Raw genomic sequence first — 20,454 nt, 5'->3', positions numbered from 1 at the left:
ATATCCTGCTATCCATTGTATCAAAGTCCACAAAAAACTGCACAGTCCTTGATTTATAACTCTGGATTTTTTAATTAATTCTCATAGGGCAAAACAATGGTCCATTGTGGCGTGTCTGACCTGGAACCCACCTTGTTCCATATGTAGGAGTTTATTTTCCTAGGATCCACTATTCAAGCCTTTTAAGAAATATTTAGGAAAATATTTTTGCTGATGCATCCACAAGACTAATTAGCATACATGTTTCTGGTATTATACTGTCTCGTTTCATTAATAATGATTTTAGCACAGACCCCCCACCTGGATTCTGGGATGATTCCCATTTCTGATATACATTGATACAAATACTTCGGATTTTCTGCCCACCAATCAGTATTAGTTTTTAGTACAATTCCTGGGATGTTATCTTTAACTGCTGCCCTTCTCAATTTAGATGTGACTATCGTATTCTTAATCTGGTCTTTAGAGAATATCTCAGGAGTCTATATATCAGGGATATAAGCATATCTCTGGTCATTTGCAGAGGGCGGGCCTTAAATTGTGTTCACATGTAACACTTAATCTTCTTCAGTACTCATATACATGGGGGACACACAGTGTGTGTTAGCAATATTATTCACCTACCCCCAAAATAGTTTCTGATCTCTGGCCTGTATAACCTCCAGCCAGCATTTTACTCCATTCTTTATGGTAAAAGCTTGCGTTCATATTTTTAATCACTTGTCTTATGTTGTCTTTGCAACCGTTTGACTTTGATGTCAGTCCCCTTCAATTGGCATATCCTTTCTTTACACTTCTTACATTCTTCATCAAACCAGCCTCTGGATTGTTTTCTTTTATAATTATACCTAATATTACCCTCTTCAATTAAAAATGTATGAAGGCATGTAAGCATGCAGTCCATTTAGGATGTAAACCAATCTTTGTGATTAGGTGAAGCACTAAAGTTAACACCAGGTGAGAATATAATTTGAAATTAAGTAAGCACCTGCAGCTGCTTTGAACGAAGCCACTTGCTTAGTCTATGAGGAAAGTCCATAACTAGAGGTAAAACTTTTTCAATTAAGACTTCTTCCCTTTATATTTAAAACCCCTGTAAGCCTGTAAGACTCTTCATGGTGCAATATCCTATAATCCTTTAACAACCCAAACTTGTTGCGGGGACGAAAACATAATATATTGGGTGAGACTGACAGCCAAACCTAAAATTGGCACCTGCCAGGTTATCAAGGTTTCAGTGACCATTCCGACTTAATAGGCCACTCCTGTTACTCCAGTCACCAATAACATTTGAATCACTTCCTGTAGACCCAGTGGAAAAATTATTTCCGGAATATTATACATTTCCAATATATTATGAAATAAATCATCTAGTCTAATATTGTACATTTTGTTATTGAAGGTAACTGCTATAATTACAAACCCCCACTTAATCCTGCAGAAATCAATAACAGCTTTGCTTCCAAACTTTCCAGTAATTGAGAGAAGTTAGTCTTAGTCTCCTTATGCAAATAGAAATTAAGTAAGTTTAAGATATCCTTTTACTTTTGTTCAACCTGAATTTTAGCCACTGAAATGTGTGCCCATGAGTTTATAGTTTCTATCCTTCTTGCACTTCTTATAATTCTGCTGGAGACCAATGTTAAGAGAGCCCCGCTCACTGTCACCCCTTGCATGACCTGTTATACCTATTGACACAAATCATTTACATTTGGAATCTCTCAGAGCCAGGTTTCCTGCAGAAGGAAAATGTGGGGATCTTCTAAGAGAAGTTTTAGGTTACTTGACTTTTCACACTGATTGTAAGCATGAATATTCCAACTGCAGAATTGTATATTCTTTGGGAATGCAGAATTCTGTGCATAAAAGCCATGGATGTCCAGGGAACAGTTTCAGCATCTTTGCTAAGCGCGGAGAAATGACTGCTTACATTTAGGAAACTAGACCAACCCTCAATTTTATGATTCTCATTGGTAACCACAATCCTCAAATTCTCTCTAGATATGTTAAAATGACTGGGCACTCAGAGACTCACATTCATAAGATGATTATGAGAAGCGTTCTGCTGTTGGTTAAAACACACTTGATTATCCTCCAACCCACCATGACAACTCAATGCCCCTGGTGGCTGACCACTTTGTAATTTTGTTACCAAACTTAATGACCCTGATATCTCTAAAGAATTCAGGTTCCCTTCTGCTTTGCAAATCATATTAGCTGTCAAAACTGAGATAAAATCAACTGTGTTTAATTCTCTTCAATCATTATTTATCAGAAACCCCATAGATTTTAGATCGGTAAACCCAAGGTCTGATAATTGAGGGATTTGATTGAACAGGAAAAGGATCTTTGCTCTATTTAGGGGTTGCAGTTTCCTTCCTTTTTTTACATTTATGGAGAATGTCAAACAGCAAGGCGTAGTGACGATGGTCCTCCTGAATCTACAGAGTCAACTTTGAATAATTCAAATATTTGGTTTCTTTCTCCAGTTCCGACTAGGATTACTGACCTTGATTTATTTTCTTCTGGGCTGCTTGAATTGTACTTTGTGGCTTATTCTTTTTATTGGATAATTTTGAAGCACCCAGAATTTTGCCATCCACTTATACAGAAGCACATCTTTTGAATAAATCCCATTCCTAAAATGCTCTGGATTTGGTTCATGTGTCTCCTTTATTTTCATAGCCCTTACCTCACATCTCTGAAGAGGTTCTTTTTCTTTACTCTTCTTTGCCTCCCTTGCTGTAATTCCATACCTTTTTTCCCTAACTAGCATCTAATATTAGACGCGAAATTTTTATATCCACCATTATAGACTCTACATCTAACCAACATAGGCTGGTAGGAGGTATCCCCTTCAATATTCAGAAGCTACCTCTTGAGCTATATTGATATCTATTTTTTTAAATCTTTGCTCTTCCACTTGTGTGATATCTGGAGGCTCATTTACTGGTCTTATAAGAGTCGGTAGGCAAATATTCCCTTTTTAAAATCCCACATTTATATTTAGCAATAAGGAAATATAGGACTGTTGATTTTTATTCAGCACAACTAAACGTTTCTAAAATGCCTTTTGAAGTCCCCTGCATCTGCAGGGTTAACTCTCATAGAGCGGATTATGTTGTCGGATCTATATTTCTCCTACTGTTAGTAAAGATGGAGAGGTTACTTCGTTTTCACTCTGCATATCGTTGCCCGATGCCATTTCAGCTAGATTTTCTTGAACCTGCAAAAATGCACAGGCTGTACTTTCTGTGAAGAAGCTTGAATTAAAAAAATGATTCAATGTTATTCCTTGTAAAAATGTTGAAGATGATAATCTTGGAGTGGAGGATCCTTCATATAAACCAAACTATCCTGCTAAATCCATACGTTCCTAAAACCTCCAGGTCTATGCTTGCATTTACAGACATATCTGATGACTAGTCTTTCCTTCCTTTGCTGCAGGAAACTGTTTAGTTACACACTGCTAGTCCTCTAGGCCTTCCACTAAACCACCATGGTGGCCTTAAATCATAAATGGCCTGTCTCGTGGACGTGAGGGGATACCAGCTCCTACTTACTCTTTCCTGCTTCAAATGTGAGCCCTTGAGCGACATGGCACAAGTTGCCAAACGTTAGAAATGAAGTAATACAGACAAAAGGTTAGATTAGGGGTCTAGACAGCTGAATTTATAAATAGCAAATTGTTCCCCAACATTTCTCTTCCAAGCTGAAATGTCTGTAGCTTTCCACCCCTCCCTAGAGATACATAGTGGGGCCGACATTAATGGCAGCAGAAAGGCTGTAACCAAGTCAAGTGAGGGGAGTAGGGCAGCGTATGCTCCTGCATGCCCTCTGTCAACAGGCACAATTGGTAAGGCATCTGCATCAGGCCACACAGGCTGGCGGCAGCAACAGCCCACCCACCGAGACCGATGGACTCCACAGTTCCAAAAAAACACAGCCAAAGCCCTCAAAACTCTGCTACCACAGTGCTGTCGTGGCAGGAGCATTATTGCAGCAGACCGTGGTGGCATCCTAGCCCCCTGTACCAGCCTCGCAGCACTCACCCAGGCACTCACCACTAGGCAATAATGGGGGCAACTGAAAGCTAGTGTGGTAGCCTCCCTGCTCCTCTGGTCCATGTACCGCAGTCCACCCTTCTCTTACTCTGGATCAGCAGGACCACTGCTGATAAGGCAACAATCTGCAAGCAGGAGAAGACAGGCAGTAAAAGCAATAGCTCCACCAAGGGCTCAAGCTGCACCAGCCTAACGATGGCTGTCTTTGTGCACCACGTGGGCTGTATGTGTCTAGTGCACTTACTGGCTGCTCTTTTGTGGAGCCCCTGGACCGCTGACCCTCTAAACACACTGGCCATGAGGCACGATCAAACACTGCTCAGGTGGTCTCTGCAGCCTATTTTCAGCAAGCCCTGGTAGTCCCTCCCGGTGGTCTCTTTCCCTATGCTGTAGCTGGAGGCTCCACAGCAGCCACACGGCTCAGCAATCTACCCCGCAGCGGCTCTCTATGCTGCATCACAATACCTGAGGGAGTTCCAAATTCAGGTGTGTCTGTGTGTCCTAGCATACAAATCCCACTTCTTGAAGGCCTCCCAAAAAGGCTGGTCTCACTGATGTCTTCATAGCCATGCACGCTCCTAGGTAAGCCAGCAGAAAAATATTTTTCTTTTATTTTTATTGGTCCATTCCTGGCAGCGCTAAATCCAGATATTTGTAGACATCCCTACTTTAGTCAACGTAGGATGTGCAGGTGTCCCCTTCTTGGGAGACAGTCACTCTTTGTATAATTTGCTATATTTAGGACCCATTTTACTTCAGGGAAGAGAAACCTGGGACCCTATTATTATTAATAATATTATTATTATGAGTTTTGTAGTGCACACAGCTACCCAGAAGGGTTTTCCAGAGCAAGGTGGCTGCAGGTAGGGTGTACAAGTCAAATAATTTAGAATAACCAGGGCTTGAGACGTCTGTGAAAGGTCAGTAATGACTTAAAGTTCCTTAGAACTTCCGGAAGAGTATTCCAAATTTTGAGACCTAGGTGCGAAAAAGAATGTGGGAAAGTGTAATCTAGGACATAAGGTCTTGACTTTCACTAATAACTTTCAATACTCTAAAACCAGGGAACAATTGAGTAAGGGACCTTTGAGTATTTGCAAAACTTGTAATCATTTTCATAAAACGTTTAGTACAAATTCACAAGACGTCATACACCCAATGGCCCCTTCTTTAGTTCATTATATAGAGTTCAGAGCAACTGACCTGTGTTGATGTGTGGTGGATCAAAACAGATGTTGACTGGGAAACTAGTCCGTTCAGGGTGATACATCGTGAGGTGCAGGGATCGCTCACCACCCACCTCACTGCAGTTGTCCCTGTCAATCTCAGCAGTGCCTCCATCTGATAAAGCTGCATTTTTTCATCTGCTTCACAAAGGAACCATGGCCATTGGGGGCTCTATTGATGAAACCCCTAATGTCAGCCCATCTTTAAATGAGTGAGGGAGACTGAGGATTTGGAGGGCTAGGTACTCCATTGCATTGGTGATGGAAAGGTGAAAACGTGTAGTTCATTGGGGTGGAACTTAAGAAGTGGTTGGTTCAGTTTGAATAAGTATTGATTTAGGGTTCTACTGAATAGACTTTTTTATTAGTATTGTAAGCAGAGCAAGGCACAGTCGGTATGGACATCCAGATGCAGATATTGCTTTTGTAGAGTGACTTTGAGAAAAGTTTACTCATGGGAAATTGGATCATCTCTAGAGGCAAACAGTGTTCTCCAAGGCTGCATGTCTCTACCTAGTCTTAGCATTTGTGACATGTATGTAAGTCGTTTGAGGAAATAAGATTTGGATCTGGTTGTATCTGCATTATTAATAGATGTGAATAGGTCTGATATGAGCTCATCCTGTCACTAACAGTGTTTGGACATATAAATCAGAACTTTCTGTAATTGACAACGGGAACAATGTGGCAGTAAAAGGCTTATTGACTTATTCCCCTTACCATGCAGTAAGATACCATGGAGTCATCAGCCTAAGTGGCAGTGGAGGCTGGTGAAGTTTAAAATTGGTGGGGTGTAAAATGAAATCATAAGTTTATCAAAGTGAGTGAGTGCATGTCTGAGAATTTAAAAAAATAGGCTAAATTAGTACCTTTTCCAGCGATTTCCAGCAGATTCTTTTAACATAGCCAAAAACAATAGTTTTCACTGAGAATTGTAAATTTGCTTTGGGGGTCTATAGCAGGAAGGAGTTTTTCATATCGATTGATTAGTAGCAATCGAAAAATAAAAACAGACTGAACTTTTGACTGTAAAAATAAAGTGAGAAAATACTAGAATTTATGGAAATTTTTTATTTTTCAGAGATTGAAAAATTATCTGAAATCTTTGATGTAGTTGAATGCATTGTTGCTCTTTCAGAGTGAAATATCTTCTGTAGTGACTGTATGACAAGTGAGTTTCCCCGCGTCGATCTCCCTTTTAACTACTATGGGGGTCATTCTGACTCCCGCCGGCCGCGGTATCCGCAGGGCCGGCGGGAGCCGCCAGAATACCGCTGCGCGGTCACAAGACCGCCGCGGGTATTCTGGGTTTCCCGCTGGGCTGGCGGGCGACCGCCAGAAGGCCGCCCGCCAGCCCAGCGGGAAACACCCTTCCACAAGGATGCCGGCTCCGAATGGAGCCGGCGGAGTGGAAGGGGTGCGGCAGGTGCAGTTGCACCCATCGCGATTTTCAGTGTCTGCATGGCAGACACTGAAAATCATGGTAGGGCCCTGTTACGGGGGCCCCTGCAGTGCCCATGCCATTGCCCTGCAGGGCCCCACGACACCCCATACCGCCATCCTGTTCCTGGCGGCCAAAACCGCCAGGAACAGGATGGCGATATGGGGGTCGGAATCCCCATGGCAGCGGAAAACCGGCGGTACACCGCCGGTTTTCCGTTTTTGACCGCGGCTGTACCGCCGCGGTCAGAATGCCCTTGGGAGCACCGCCAGCCTGTTGGCGGTGCTCCCGCGGTCCCCGGCCCTGGCGGTCATGACCGGCTATGTGTATGTAAATGTTAAAAATAAACTAGAAGCCCTGTCAGTTTGGCCAAAGGCCCTGCGACGTGTGGGGTTTGATTCCTAGTGGAGTTGGCCGCAGGATAGGCCCTGCACCCAACCCCCGGCATGCTCGACTGTAGGCCATGTGTAGCACAGGTTTGGATACCTAGGCAGTTTGGCTGCAGGGCTTGGCCACAGGCCAGACCCTAAGGCCAAGACCTGCTGTGCATGGCTGAAGGCCGTGCGTGGCATGGGGTTGGATGCCTACACGGGGTTGGCTGCAGGCCCTGCGGCTGGCCGTGCATGGGGAGGACTGGATGAACGTAAGGTAATTTAATATTACTTAACATTAAAAAAAAATTAGAAATTTACTGAAAACACCAAAGGTTACATAGATGTTATAGTTAGGAAATATATTCTTTTTTTAAAACCTTACAAATTCACTGAAAAAAATAAAGGTTAGAGGGATGCTATAGTTAGGTTCTTAATTTACAGGTACAAAAAACCATAGAAATTCAGCAGTTATAGTTATTTCAAGTAACTAACTATACCTTGTGCCTCAATGTAACTATAACTTGCACCCTCGTCATGCACAGCTAATTACCCCACATATTACATCATTCATGACATCTTCTATGGCATCATTGATATTATCACTGCAACATTTGCAATCAAATTATTGATGAGAATACTGTGCATGGTGGGGGCGTGAGTTATAGTTACTGTAACGCTCCTCTAACTATATATATATATATATATATATATATATATATTCCCCCACAAGAAATGCACCACCATTTAAGCATGTTATCCATCATTTCTTTTCACAGCCCCCATAGCCTAACCTGTGTACCATTGTACAGGGAGTGCAGAATTATTAGGCAAATGAGTATTTTGACCACATCATCCTCTTTATGCATGTTGTCTTACTCCAAGCTGTATAGGCTCGAAAGCCTACTACCAATTAAGCATATTAGGTGATGTGCATCTCTGTAATGAGAAGGGGTGTGGTCTAATGACATCAACACCCTATATCAGGTGTGCATAATTATTAGGCAACTTCCTTTCCTTTGGCAAAATGGGTCAAAAGAAGGACTTGACAGGCTCAGAAAAGTCAAAAATAGTGAGATATCATGCAGAGGGATGCAGCACTCTTTAAATTGCAAAGCTTCTGAAGCGTGATCATCGAACAATCAAGCGTTTCATTCAAAATAGTCAACAGGGTCGCAAGAAGCGTGTGGAAAAACCAAGGCGCAAAATAACTGCCCATGAACTGAGAAAAGTCAAGCGTGCAGCTGCCACGATGCCACTTGCCACTTGCCACCAGTTTGGCCATATTTCAGAGCTGCAACATCACTGGAGTGCCCAAAAGCACAAGGTGTGCAATACTCAGAGACATGGCCAAGGTAAGAAAGGCTGAAAGACGACCACCACTGAACAAGACACACAAGCTGAAACGTCAAGACTGGGCCAAGAAATATCTCAAGACTGATTTTTCTAAGGTTTTATGGACTGATGAAATGAGAGTGAGTCTTGATGGGCCAGATGGATGGGCCCGTGGCTGGATTGGTAAAGGGCAGAGAGCTCCAGTCCGACTCAGACGCCAGCAAGGTGGAGGTGGAGTACTGGTTTGGGCTGGTATCATCAAAGATGAGCTTGTGGGGCCTTTTCGGGTTGAGGATGGAGTCAAGCTCAACTCCCAGTCCTACTGCCAGTTCCTGGAAGACACCTTCTTCAAGCAGTGGTACAGGAAGAAGTCTGCATCCTTCAAGAAAAACATGATTTTCATGCAGGACAATGCTCCATCACACGCGTCCAAGTACTCCACAGCGTGGCTGGCAAGAAAGGGTACAAAAGAAGGAAATATAATGACATGGCCTCCTTGTTCACCTGATCTGAACCCCATTGAGAACCTGTGGTCCATCATCAAATGTGAGATTTACAAGGAGGGAAAACAGTACACCTCTCTGAACAGTGTCTGGGAGGCTTTGGTTGCTGCTGCACGCAATGTTGATGGTGAACAGATCAAAACACTGACAGAATCCATGGATGGCAGGCTTTTGAGTGTCCTTGCAAAGAAAGGTGGCTATATTGGTCACTGATTTGTTTTTGTTTTGTTTTTGAATGTCAGAAATGTATATTTGTGAATGTTGAGATGTTATATTGGTTTCACTGGTAATAATAAATAATTGAAATGGGTATATATTTTTTTTTGTTAAGTTGCCTAATAATTATGCACAGTAATAGTCACCTGCACACACAGATATCCCCCTAACATAGCTAAAACTAAAAACAAACTAAAAACTACTTCCAAAAATATTCAGCTATTAATTGATATTAATGAGTTTTTTGGGTTCATTGAGAACATGGTTGTTGTTCAATAATAAAATTAATCCTCAAAAATACAACTTGCCTAATAATTCTGCACTCCCTGTATTTACTTTCCAGAAACTACCCTATACATTACATAAAATCGATCTACATTTCTCAAAAACTAATTTTTCCTCTCATCCAATCTGGTCAAACTCAATATATAAATAAATAGATCATTGGTTGCCCTTTAATATGAGTATCATCTCTAAATTAAAAATATTTCATAAAGTGCACAGTCTATCATAAACATATATCATCTATTCAGAGCAGATTACCATCCTGCTTATTAATTCTTAAAACTGATTTTCCTTTTTCAAGCAGTGCCTTTTCTTCTCATGATGTGATCATGCTCAATGAATAAATAACATGTGACACACTGGTGTTACACACTGATGTGAGCGCCATCACTATGTACAACAGTGTTCCACAAAATTGCACATTCTGTTGTAAAGCATACATCCATCTCGCTTGTCCACTCATATAATAATAAATCAATGCATCTCACTGATTTTCATTTATATAAATAAATAATATCAATAGATGTTACAACTGAAGGCACCCTAATGGCCCTTTTAAAATAAAATGGCATGTGTTGTACAATTTGTGCAGATACCCTATTGGCAGATAATAAAGTGACATATGTTGTGTAGAATTGTATTGCTATAGAAATTGTTACTATCCCTTAGCTGACACATATCCTATACTGGATATTAAAGTACATGCCATCTAGCATGTGTGGTACAACGTATACAAGTACCCTATCGGCAACAGTTAAAGTGACATATGCTGTGCAAAATTGTATTGATATGCAGATTGTCAATATCTCTTAGCTGCCACATGTCCTACAATGGGTATTAAAGTGACACATGCTGTGCAAAATATACTACAGTGCAAATAATCAACATCTCTAAATAGCACCTGTCCAATACCAATATTAACTGGCATGTATCCAATACTGGATATTTAAGTGACATTTCAGTGATATTTAAGTGATATGATGCTCTGTAAATAATCAATATCTCTAAATGGCACCTGTCCAATACCAATATCAAAATAACACATGCTGTGCAAAATGTAATACTGTGCAAATCGTCAGTGCTTCTAGATGGCACATATCCCTACCTTGTTCCATGATATTTAAAGTACCAAATGCTGTGCAATATACATCTCAATGTGCAAATTGTAATGCTGTGCAAATTATCAATATCACTAGATGGCCCATATCCGATATCCTATCACCTCATATCTCGAATGTCCAATACTGTGCAATGTAGATCCCCATATCCACATCCACAGTCTAACAGATACTATTATGTCTCTCAGTCATTGCCACACTTCCCATTAAATATGATGTTAGGTTATAGAATATTAGGCTATTGGTTATGATATGGGGGTGATGATACCCAAAGACAACGTGTTATAAAATACCACCTCCAGAGTGCAAGTAAGTCAACACATAGATGAGTGCATAACATAAAATGCCTCATTATGTCAATGACATCTACCCTGTCTCACCTAAACATTTTAGTACGCATTTAGTAGCAACAGAATAATATCCCTTACTTTCATATTTTACAATGTGACACAGAGGATATACATACTGAGGAGGATCAGATAGAGAGCAGATTTAGCATCAAATCAGGGACAGAGGAAGCAAAATATTCAAAGTGGAACTGATCTTGGATGGATTAGGAGACTTCCAAATAAAAAACTTCTTATCTGGTCGCCCCAACCTGATCCAGTATCAGCGGAGTCCCATTACCTTCCCTGTATATGCACATGCAGTTCCGCAATGCGATTGTGTCCCATGGTCTCTCTGTTCCCAAAAGTATTTAGCCATTGGGTATGATCTATCTTGATTTTTGGTGGCTCTAAGAAATTGCAAGAATCGATTTTTAAGTTTGTGAATGGTACTTCCATCATACTTCTTCTGACAACTACACTGCAAATTTAGTTTCACAGGAGATCCTTTCTGTAATTAGGCACAATCTCCCTTCAAATGTCTCAAAAAACTGCTTGTTCACTGCATACTTACATGCTTTAAAATGGCCACATCACCAAAAGCCTATACTCTTTTTTCGTCAACCAGTTTGTTTTGTCCTTTTCCATAAACAAACTTTTAATTAGTATATCCCCCAATGATCTATATTTTCGAAATGTAATCTGGGGGTGCAGGCCAATCCTTGGACTAATATGCTCATCTTGTTGTAAAACATGCCATTTCTGAGTAAGAATAGTTCTGAGTGCTTTATGTTTGTCAGAGTCACCAGATCATCGGGGTCTGTGCACGTTCCCAACACTTCCACCACAAGACAGCTCCAATACTCTGATTAGAATTGTCACAGGGTCTAAGAGAGTCCAAGTGGGGAAAAGGGGATTAGGAAGGGAACAGCTGGGAAGGAGACCTGTAGGAAGCAAAAAGGTTAAAACACACAATATCAAGATTATATTATATTAATCAGTACTAGGCTATGACTCTAAGCATTGTCATTCTGAAAACATGGACAACCTAAGCATAGACTTAAATAACTAGGCTTCAAGATGACTGGATACCTGTGAGGGAATCAAGAAAGGTTAAATGCAACTTTCAAATTCAAGTATTATCTTTTGCATGAGGACCAGGAAATAATCTGAATGATTTCTAAACCATCATATGAATCGTGTTTGAGGAACTTATTATGTACATACAACATCACATCTAGAACTCTAGCATTTTTGTTTTCTTAAAATTGCCGGAACATGAATTGCACACTTTGCAGATTTTCACAAAGGTTGTAAATACCATGGAATGATTGTGCACCATGAATAACATAAGTTAGACTCGAGAAATAAATCACGCGTCTTGCCGACTCAAAAGCCACCAAGTAAATGCCATGAAGTGGTAGCGCATAATGAACACCGTGATTTTAAACACAAGAAATTAATCGCGCGTATTGCCGATTCGAGCACCCCCAAGTAAATGCCATGAAATGGTAACGCTCGCTGAATAGCATCAATTCAACACAAGTAATGAATCACGCGTTCTGCCGATTCGAATGTCAGCCAATAAATGTCATGAAATGGTAACATACAATGAATATCATGAATTAGACACAAGAAATGAATTGCGTGTCTTGCCGATTCGAAGCCCACCATGTGAATGCCAAGGAATGGTGGCGCACACTGAATATCATGAATTAAACACAAGAAAAGGAATCGCGCGACTTGCCGATTCGAAGACTACCTTATGAATGACAAGAAATGGTAGCGTACAAGGAATAACATGAATCTAGGCACCGGAAAAGAATCGCGCCTCTTGCTGATTCGAATGTCACCATATGAATGTCAGGAAATGGTTGCGTACAATGAATAACATGAATTACACACAAGAAAAGAATCGAGCGTCTTGCTGATTCGAATGCCACCATGTAACTGCCAAGAAATGGTAGCGCACAGTGAATATCAAGGGTTAAAGCACGAGGAACGAATTGCGCGTCTTGCCGATTCGAATGCCACCATGTAACTGCCAAGAAATGGTAGCGCACAATGAATATCAAGGGTTAAAGCACGAGGAACGAATCGCGCATCTTGCCAATTCGAATATTAACATGTAAATGCCAGAAAAACCCAAAGCTCATACACACACACAAGGTAAAATCTCTCAACATGAAAATTAGGCCCAAGAACTCAGATGCTTTCAAAAACGGGATCGGGGGCCCAGCCCGACCTCCGTCTTACCACCCTGATCAAGGATCACCAATGTAAATGAAGGGCAAAGGCCTGGAAGATCAAAGTAGGCCTCCGGAACAGGAGCTCACAAAGTTGCTGCTGCTCTGCACCGGGACCTCTCAATAGTGAGCACGTGGAGCTGGGCTGGCTCCCTTTTATAGAGTCTGAGCCCAGCCCACCAACCACACCAAGGCATGCTGCAGGGAAAGCTTCTAGAAGGCCCTGGAAGGGGACCACACCCTGACACAGTCTGAAAGCTTGCAGCAGTACATTACATGTGAACAGTATTTATATGCATGCTGAACATAAGTCTTCAGGATTAAACTCTGCAATGCAAAAGGTTAAACAACATCATATAAGCACAATGCATACATTATGTTAGCTTGAAATTGTTAGCTTTTTGCATTCTAGTCGCCCGTAGAGCGCGCACTGCCCTGATGTTGACAATGTTGTTAGTTAAATTCCAGAAAGAATCTAAGCAGAGAAGATTGCACACTTTACTGTTCCCTATGGAGGTGATTTTTATAGACCAGATCCTCTCTTTTCTTACTTTTAACCCTTTCATAAGACCTTTTGTGGATATCCTCTTTCATAAAATCGCACTATCATCACAGATATTTCCTCTTCAAATACCAAATCACTTGAGCAAATCCTGCAAGATCGCAAAAATTTACCATAGGCGATGCTCCATTTTAGAGCCCTAGGATGCCCACAATTGCTGTGTGTTAGACTGGCAGCTTTTTGGCAGGTCTCCCCCTGTATTTTTGCCTTCTGACCTCCTGTTTTTATGGTATACTGGACTCTGTTTTTGCTGGTTTATTGTTTCTGCACACTTTACCAGTGCTAAAGTGCAAGTGCTCCTTAAGTAAATTGTATTGATGATTGGTTTATCCATGATTGGCATATTTGATTTACTAGTAAGTCCGTAGTACAGTGCACTAGCAGTGCCCAGGGCGGTAAATCAAATGCTACTAGTGGGCCTTCAGCACTGGTTTGCCACCCACATTAGTATCCCTGTAAACATGGCTCGGATCTGCCACTGCAGTGCCTGTGTGTGCAGTTTTAAACTGCCAATTCGACCTGGCAAGTGTACCCACTTGCCAGGCCCAAACCTTCCCTTTTGGTACATGTAAGGCACCCCTAAGGTAGGCCCTATGTAGCCCCATGGGCAGGGTGCAGTGTATTTGAAAGGTAGGACATATACCTGTGTGTTTTACATGTCCTAACAGTGAAATACTGCCAAATTTGGTTCTCACTGTTGCAAGGCCTATCTCCGTCATAGGTTAACATGGGGGCTGCCTTTAAATAACTTTAAAGCGCAGATTCCTTTTGAGGGCAGATAGAAATATGAATTGTGGGGTCTCTGAACTCACAGTTTTAAAAAACATCTTTTAGTGCAGTTGGTTTTAAGATTGTGAGTTTGAAAATGACACTTTTAGAAAGTAGGCATTTTCTTGCTTAAGCCATTCTGTGACTCAGCCTGTTTGTGGATTCCCCGTCAATCAATCAATCAATCAATCTATTTCTAAAGCGCACTACTTACCTGTGAGGGTTTCAAGGCACTGGGGGGAGGGTGGGATGCTACTGCTCGAATAGCCAGGTCTTGAGGTGTCTTCTGAAGGTGTGCAAGTCCTGGGTCTGTCTTAGGTCATACGGGAGGGTGTTCCAGGTTTTGGCGGTGAGGTAAGAGAAAGATCTGCCGCCGGAGGAGCTGCGCCGTATGCGGGGGATGGAGGCCAGGGCGAGGTTGGCGGAGCGGAGTTGCCGGCTGGGGGTGTAGAAGCTGAGTCTGCTGTTCAGGTAGGTTGGTCCGGTGTTGTGAAGTGCTTTGTGGGTGAGGAGCTTGAAGGCGATCCTCTTGTCGACGGGGAGCCAGTGAAGGTCTCTTAGGTGGGGGGGTGATGTGGCTGTGGCGAGGGATGTTGAGGATGAGTCGGGCGGAGGCGTTTTGGATGCATTGGAGGCGTTGCAGGTGTTTGGACGGGATGCCTGCGTAGAGTACGTTGCCGTAGTTGAGCCTGCTGCTGACGAGGGCCTGAGTAACTGTTTTTCTTGTTGGGATCCATGTGTAGATTCTGCGAAGCATGCGGAGGGTGTTGTAGCAGGAAGAGGAGACGGCGTTGACTTGTTTTGAAATGGAGAGGGATGAGTCGAGGAAGAAGCCGAGGTTTCGTGCGTGGTCGGTTGGTGTCAGTGGGGAACACCACGAGTCGTCCCAAGCGGAGGGGGTGGGCCCAAGGATGAGAACCTCTGTTTTGTCCGAGTTTAGTTTCCGCCGGCTGCTTCTCATCCAGTCGGCGCCGGCTTTCAAGCCCTCATGGAGGTTGGTTTAGGCGGTGTGTGGGTCCTTGGTGAGGGAGAGGATGAGTTGGGTGTCGTCGGCGTAGGAGATGATGTTGAGGTTGTGTTGATGGGCCACTTGAGCGAGGGGGGCCATGTAGATGTTGAACAGCATCAGGCTGAGGGATGAGCCCTAGGGTATGCTGCAGATGATGTTGGAGGCTTTGGATTGGAACGGGGGGAGGCGGACTCTCTGGGTTCTGCCGGAGAGGAAGGATGTGGTCCATTCGAGGGCCTGGTCTTGGATCCCTGCTTCGAGGAGGCGGATTTTCAGGGTGTGGTGGCAGACAGTGTTGAAGGCGGCCGACAGGTCTAGGAGGATGAGGGCTGATGTTTCTCCATTGTTGAGATGGCTTCTGATGTCGTCTGTGGCAGCGAGGAGGGCGGTCTCGGTGCTGTGGTTTCGTCTGAAGCCGGACTGGGAGGGGTCGAGGATGTTGTTGTCTTTGAGGTACCGGGTGAGCTGTTAGTTGACGATTTTCTCGATGACCTTCGCCGGGAATGGGAGCAGGGAGATGGCACGTCAGGGTTAGTTTGACAATTGGGCTGTTTACACCTCACCTCCCTACAGTGAGACGATGGGAGCTGGGGTGTAGCCTGCATATCCTGATGAGCCATCTGAGCTAGAGTGGAGGGAGGAGGGGTCACTTACACTTGAAAGGACTGTGCCTGCCCTCACACAATGCAGTCTCCAACCACCTAGTGTGTGTCTGGGGCCACGAAGCACTGTCCCGTCCCGCACCTCCAGCCTGGGCCTACCAACAACGCTTCAGCAATGCCGCTGCCACTGCCTGCACCGTGACCTGGTGACACCGCATGTCGCACCGCCCCGCTTCACACCGCAGCCCTAGTCTCACCCACGCCACCTGACACATCATTGAGCCGCTGCCTGCACCGTGACCTGTGGGCACTGCACGTTGTATTGTCCCGCTTCGCACCGCAGCCCCAACGCCATCCACACCAGCGCTCCTGACTTCATCAGCACAGAGTTCGATCCGCAATGTGTGTGACTTCAAGGGCCCGATGACCCCCGCACTGACTCTGGAACCGGCACCGCAACGCCAGCGATGCTGCTCTCCGGGGCTCACCGCAAGGATCACGGTGCCCTGCAAATCCAAAGGTACTGTTTGCGGGTCTTCCTGACACCATAGCTGGCCCGCGATGCTGCGGCTGGCCTGAACAGTTGATTTTGTTGATCACGACGCCATGATAGCTCCAGGTGGAGCTATAGACTTCAAGGAACTGTAATTTTAAGTTAAATCTTACAGAATTCATATTTTTAGCACTGTATGATGGATTTTTCTAGTTTTGGTCTTGTTTTACATAGATAAATATTGGCTATTTTTCTGAAACTGGTGTGGTGTCCTTTTGTAGTGTTTTCACTGTGTTACTGTGTGTTATTTGCAAATGCTTTACACATTGCTTCTGAGATAAGCCTGACTGCCAAGCTACCAAGGGGGTGGGCAGGGGTTATCTGAACTGGGTATCTCCCTTATCCTGACTAGAGTGAGGGTCCCTACTTGGACAGGGTGCAAACCGACTGACAAATAAAGACCCAATTTCTAACACTGTGCAGAATCTAATTGCAGGCTGTTGGTTTACGGAAAATACATGTTTCTAGTTCTTCATTTTTCACTTCAAGCAGAACATCCAAGAACTGTACTTTGAGTTGCTACAAGATGTATGTTAAAGCTGTTTCTGTTCAATTTATTGATATATTCTTTTAGTAAACTCTCTTGCCTGTCCCATATAAGTAAGAAGACATGAATAAATTTCACCCATAGCACCACTTTCTCCATGTATACACTAAATTCATCTGACCATGCTACCTCCTTTTCCCCCCACCCTATATAAAGGTTGGTGTAAGTGGGTGCAAATGAAGCCCCCAGAGCTGTGCCTTGTTTTTGGAGTTAGTACTCATTGTTAAACGAAAAGATGTTATCTGTCAGACAAAATGATAACATGGTCATTAACATCTCAGTGTGCTGTGCACATTCTGTGGAGCACACTCTTAAAAACATATCTGCAAGCTTCTGTGCCAAATTGGTGCTTAATGGACGTATATAAAGATGTGACATCCATAGTCACTAAAAGGTAGCTACTTTGCCAAGGAATGTTATTGATTTTAGAAAGAAAATCTGTGATGTCACCTAATTATGATGGGAGTTCTGTGACATAAGGGCATAAATATAGATCTAGATAACTGGAAGTATTTTTTAAAAGGGAGCCTATCATATTAACGATAGACTGCCCAGGGGGATGACATTTTTCTTTGTGGATCTTTGGTAGAAAATAAATGCGAGGAGTTCTTGAAAAGTCCACTTTCAAATATGCATATTCATCATTTTCATTCAACCCCTGATTTAGCCAATCTTTCAGCATTTCATGATAACTTCTTTGATGAACATTGATAGGATTCACACTGAGTCTCTCATAATGTCCATGAATTTGTAGCTGTGTCCGAACTTCCTTAATGTATTGATCAGTATCCATAATAACAATGTTCCCACAATATATATATATATATATGTGCATATATATATATATATATATATATACCTATACATATATATATATAATATATATACACACATATATATATATATATATATGAGTTTCCTAGAATTTTACAGATTGATCCTGAAATTGATACTTGCAATTATTCTGTATTTATCAAAGTAGTGAATCATTGTTTTCACTCTGACAGCTGTATCCAAAACCGGGCTGCAGACCTCCTTCATCAAAGCCAGGATAGAAACCCTTCCTCCTGACTTTTCATGCGTATGTCCTTTGAAGTAGAAAGAAGGGACAAACAATGGCCAACAGAGCTTTTGCGTCAAAGCAACGAAGTCTTGAAACTGGAGGTAAGTGGCTGGTGAAATGTTAGGTGCCGCAACCAATGTCCCAGAGTTTTGTGAGTTTATGTTTTATTAAAAGTGGTTTAAGTTAGTTTATGGGTAGTGTACCATCGGTATAGAGTAGGTTTGATAATTATCACAGTGGAGCACTGCTTTTCTGCATATTGTCCTAAGATGGTGACCAATGACTGGGTAGTGACAATGCATTTATGTGTTTTATTCAAAATGTACATTATTAATCTACACTTAAATTTAAATGTGTATACAGACCTGAAACTAATACTGTTGAAACAAATTTGCTAAGGCTGGCTAGAGTGTGTTTTCTTGGTCTAAGTAAAACAGGCCTTAATTAGGCATAATACCATCTTGTCAAAAATGGATGCTTCTTCATGTTTATGATTCCTGTTTACATTCTGCTGTATGTGATGAAGCACGATGTGGATTTATTTATGAATGACACTGTACTCAAAGAAAGCCTACTGGATGGCCTTTAGTTTGATACTGTTTCTGAATGACCTTCTGCTTGCATGCGGTATTGCATTGGTAATGATTCACTTTTGTTTATTAACTAGTTTGTTCTGATACATCCGATAATATTATTTCAGCCCCTCTGAATAAGTACTCGGGTAGTGGGTTAGTGCTAAGCTGGCAGGGATATGTGACAGTTTATAAACCCTGTAATTTGATTTGTCAAAAATGTATTTCTTTGCTCACCTGAAGATGAGTTTGCAGTTCTAATGTTCCTCTACAGAAATTTGGCTATAAAACCCTTCAATTTAGGGGTGCTCAAATCTTTGCACTGATTTTGATGTACGTATGAGCCTTGGCCTGCTAATGATTTTGCCTAGTATTCTGTATTATTCCCATTACTAAGAGCCTTCATGGCAGTGATTCCATGCATTTAAATGAGATTCTATAATATTATTATTGTATTTTGCTTTTTCAAATTGTGTAATAAACCTTCATGGTTTTCCTAAATTAGGCTTTAGAACTCACTTTTTGAGTGAGACCGTTCTTTATTTGACTGAGAGTCTTCCCTGTTACGTCTGTCACTGGTTGGTCATTTTGTCTGTAATGCTTTTGTGTTGAAAGGCATAATGGGACAAAAAAAAGAAATAAAAATGCACAAATTAAGTAAATATCCACATCTCCCAATTAGTATTAATCCTCCCAGACAGAGGATGGGATATTGCAGGAGGCATGAAGGAACAATGAGTAACTGACTGTGGTTGGACTGCCTTCCTCCATTCACCCCTCCAGCCCCACAGCTAAGGTTGAGCGGCTGAGGATATTATGTAGGTGTGTGTTTCAGGAAGCACAAGATGTGCCATTGCCACAGCAACCAGTTAGTATGGCAGAAAAGAGTGTTTTTGACCGCACTAGGGCCAGATGTAGGTAGGTTAAAAATTGCGACTCGCAAATTGCGAGTATTTGCAACTCGCAATTTGCGAGTCGCTAACTGCAATGCAGGTAGAAAGTGCGAGGACAATTTGCAACTCGCACACGGAGTCGCACCGCAGATAGCGAGTCCGCTGTCTTCGAGGTCGCTTTTTGCGACCGCGCAAAAAACGAACTCGCAAATTGCGACTGTGCTGAAAATTGAAAGCAGGTGCTGCAGAACACTCTGGAAAACTACTCAGAACACTCAGGAAAACACTTCCTGGCACATGATGATGACATCACAGCCAGGAAGTTTACAAATACACCTGGGAGGAGGGAGGACCACACCCATTTAAACTCAGCACAGCAAATAAACAGAGCTCCTGCAACCATGGCTGACAATCCTATGAAAAGGAAGCTAAAGTTTGCTGAAAAGGAGTTGGAGGTGCTGACTGATGAGTGCTGTCAGCACCATGACGAGCTGTTTGGCAGGGCAGCCCTCACCGTGCCAGGCACAGAGAAGAAAATAATTTGGCAGGAGATCCAGGACAAGGTAAACTCCCTGGGGGTCAGCCACCGGAGTGTGGAAGAACTGAAGAAAAGGTGGTATGACCTGCGCTCCCGGACCAAGGAGAGGGTGGCAGAGTGGCTCCGGGAGATGAGAGGCACTAGAGGGGGACCATCGACGGTACCACCACCCACACCCCTGGAGGAAAGGGTAGAAGAGACCCTAGAGCCTGAGGC

At 42.7% G+C, this 20,454-nt stretch overlaps 1 long non-coding RNA gene across 1 annotated transcript in view; it reads left to right on the top strand.

Annotated features, from left to right (window-relative positions):
• The window catches only part of LOC138273819 (uncharacterized), a 199,270-nt gene that overhangs the window by 50,278 nt on the left and 128,538 nt on the right, over positions 1-20,454 (top strand). Inside the window, exon 3 of the long non-coding RNA XR_011200296.1 lies at positions 18,180-18,336. This is a non-coding gene — a long non-coding RNA (uncharacterized lncRNA). The remainder of the gene's footprint in view (positions 1-18,179; positions 18,337-20,454) is intronic.

Source organism: Pleurodeles waltl, chromosome 2_2, assembly GCF_031143425.1.
Source record: "Pleurodeles waltl isolate 20211129_DDA chromosome 2_2, aPleWal1.hap1.20221129, whole genome shotgun sequence".
Classification (NCBI taxonomy): Eukaryota; Metazoa; Chordata; class Amphibia; order Caudata; family Salamandridae; genus Pleurodeles; species Pleurodeles waltl.
Note: the sequence above shows the minus strand (reverse complement) of the source record. Positions and strands in the feature narration are given on the sequence as shown.